Genomic DNA, 3,586 nt, shown 5'->3' with positions numbered 1-3,586 from the left:
TACATTTGTTTTCTAAAGCGAATCGGAAGAGAAAAATTATGAACAAGTTTTTAAAGCATTTCTCATGTTTTTTAATAATTGCACGCATAACTTTCTCAAGTATGAAAAGATTTCGGTGCTGAGTGTGAAATTCTAAGCTTCTATTGTGTGTGTATGAGAGATGTTTAGAAATCCCATACTTCAACTCGGAGGCAGTATTGTCTATAGGGAAAATGAATAGCTTAGGGAGAATGGGAAAAATAAGGATTGAAGAAGTGCCTCCTGCGCTTCTATGTGAGCTCGAGGATGATGCAGCTGAACACTTTCAATACATTTTTTTAAGAATTTTGGCTCGGGGACTCTTGGAAAGACTCTCTCCTACTAGAAAGTGATGCGCTGGTGTGTCATTTGAGATGGCCTCGTGATGGTATGTATTTCGAGAAGTCTATTGTAATAACTCTGTTCCTTATGTCAATAGCTTTTTAATGCTTGTTTTGTATTGATGCACGGAATCCACCGGACCCTATGCGTATTACAGATCGTTATTGCGAAAAGGGACAGTTCAAGATTATTCGGATGGTTTTGAAACGTTCTCTGGGGTAAAGCAAGGTTGTCTGATGTCTCCTTTACTTTTTGCGCTATATTTAAAGGAATTGCTTTTATAGGATTATAGATCTTGAAGATATAGTCATTTTAGCGAATGAAATAAATAAAAATGATAAATAATTTAGAGGCTAACTGTGAAAAATGGAACATGGAACATATTAACCCAGCCAAATCGGCGATGTTGGGTTTTCGTCGTGGAGACAAACTATTGAAAAAACAAAAATGGAAATATGTTCGAGAAAATATTAATATTATATCAGACAGTTAGTGCTCCCTGGGGGAGGTTCTTACATCCAAAATAGTTTACCAGAAACAACTAGAAAAAAGGAATAATGCCGCAATTCAAGTTTAAACTTCACATGGAATAACTTGTTTGAAAAGAAGGAAATAAAATTAGGAAATGGAAAATGTTTCAGTCAGTCTGTCAAGCTGTCCAAAGTTATGCGGCGCTGGTATGGCGACACTGTAGGTATGTTTGAGAATGTTGACAAATGACAACTGCAATTCATAAAGAGAATTTTTAAGCTCCCAAGCTGTTCACCTACCAGAGAACTGCAGCGGTGTAATGCTACTGCTTACACACCGCTTCAATACTCTGTTTCAACTCACTACTCATACTCAAACGGCAAGTGATTTGAGCTGAAGCATTCATTTCCATGACGGTGTGTGTGCTGATCAATACCGCTATTACCGCGATTGTTGAGTGTATGAATATCTCGTATGGCCTCGGGAGACGATCCAGCATGCTTGACTGAGCTTTGTGTGTGTTAGTGCAGTCGGGTGTCGTCGTGTCACACATACTTGTTGTCGGCTTTTGAATGATGAAAATCAAAAATTTTAGATATTAGCGTCAATCAGCCGACACGCACACATATAAAGTTCTTGTCAAACAATGCTTGTCCGTGACCAGAGGCCAGTATACTCGGGTGTTAGATTTGAAAGCAATCGTATATTCAACTTCGGCTAAGCGGTGTGACGTGTGAAATCTGTCAAATGAGGAAAACACCGCGTCGTCATCCCTTGCAAATAGTGAGATTGTCTGCAGTATAATTCATAGCAGCGCACGGAAAAAAAGGATTTTTATACATACATATGTAGCAGTATTTTTAAATGAAAAGTTGTTTCTTTATCGAAGCAGTGATATTATTTTATTATATTATTGTACATTACTATTAATTATGACAGAAAATAAAATGAACTTTAAAATAAAAATTGAAAACCAAATTCATTATTTTACAAATTACTTATCGTACAAAAACAAATAATAATTTTTCTTTTAACTTACTTCTAAAGATACTTACATATGTATAAAGATATAAAGAAATTTTCTCAGCAATAAAATTTGAATTCTCCGTCATTATAAATCTTTTAAAAATAAACATATAATCACATGCACACATTAATATACATATCTGCAAGTAGAGTGATGCGTGTCCTTTGTTAATGCAACAAAGATAAAAAAACATAGATAAGAAAGTGGACTCCTTCGAGTGCTAATCATTTATGTATTGAGAGAACGCGCGATGGCATATGGCCTTTGGTGACGGTCAACATTGTTTGACAAGAACTTTATATGTGTGCGTGTCGGCTGATTGACGCTAATATCAAAAATTTTTGATTTTCATCATTCAAAAGCCGACAACAAGTATGTGTGACACGACGACACCCGACTGCACTAACACACACAAAGCTCAGTCAAGCATGCTGGAACGTCTCCCGAGGCCAATAGATATTTTTAAGCGGTACTCTTTTGCTTGTGTGTTATGATCTATTTGTGCAGGTGGTGTTTTCAGTATTGTTGTCATTCGGTAGCGGTCATATGCAGCACCGCATAGCCGAAGTGATCGAACAAGCGGTAGTTATAAACGAAGCAAAGACTGAACAAAGAAAGACTCGGATGTGCAAACGATATACATAGAACATTTACTGCTCTGTTGCGGTTCTGCTCAGCGCAAACACCGCTTAGTTTGCGTTGGTCGTACATATTGATACCGCTTTTTTCACTGTGCGACAATTTTGGGGTCATCAAAATCAAACCACACCGGACCTTTTTTTTCTGAAAATATACCTATTCAATAGCAAAACCCTCGCTGGGTTTTTAAAAGTTAGCTCGATTTTTTTTTTTATTGCGTTTTGAAGTTTTCTATTTTCATGAGATTTTGGAGTTTTACCTGTACGCTAAATTTGACTTATAAATCGACCTTTGTTTGATTTAATCGATTTATTTTGTCATAGCTTGATGCAGAAATTTCGTACATGTACAAATAAACTTATTTTGAGAAGAACCTATATCTCAATACGCAATTTTGAATACCAAAATTTCGAAAAATTGTATGTTTTTACCATTTTTTAATGTTATTATGAAAATAATTAAAATTTCTCACTATTTCTTCTAGCAAAAATGTTGCAAAATGTACTAAAAAAGTCATTTATAAGATAAAAACATAAAACTGAACTTTAAGTTTGTTATTTTCTAAAAAAATAAATTTTTAACAAGATTTTTCTTCATCAAAATATTTTTTTTATACTCTGCTTTAAATTTTTTTTTAAATATCTAAAAACTCTGTAGGTAAAAATATTAAATAGATTAAGTAAAAAGAATATAGACTTGAATTCTTATAATTTTTTTTTTTTTTTATTAAAATAAAGAATTTTTACGTACTAAAACCTTAGAGACGAGCTCTTTTCGACAATGATTGAATTTCAACATCATCATTATCAGAGTAATCAGATTCATCAGTAAAGAATTCCATGCCTGTCTCTTCTTCTTCTACCTCATATTCTTTTTCCTCCTGGTTACTCCATTTTCCTTCATTTTCTTCCTGGTCGTATTGAAAAATATGTTTACTCCACCAACATATTTCGGCTAGTATGGCACCTGGAGCTCGTTTTCCTCGGTATCTTATTTTTGGTATTCAAAATTGCGTATTGAGATATAGGTTCTTCTCAAAATAAGTTTATTTGTACATGTACGAAATTTCTGCATCAAGCTATGACAAAA

This window comes from Anastrepha obliqua, chromosome 3, assembly GCF_027943255.1.
Source record: "Anastrepha obliqua isolate idAnaObli1 chromosome 3, idAnaObli1_1.0, whole genome shotgun sequence".
NCBI lineage: Eukaryota > Metazoa > Arthropoda > Insecta > Diptera > Tephritidae > Anastrepha > Anastrepha obliqua.
Note: the sequence above shows the minus strand (reverse complement) of the source record.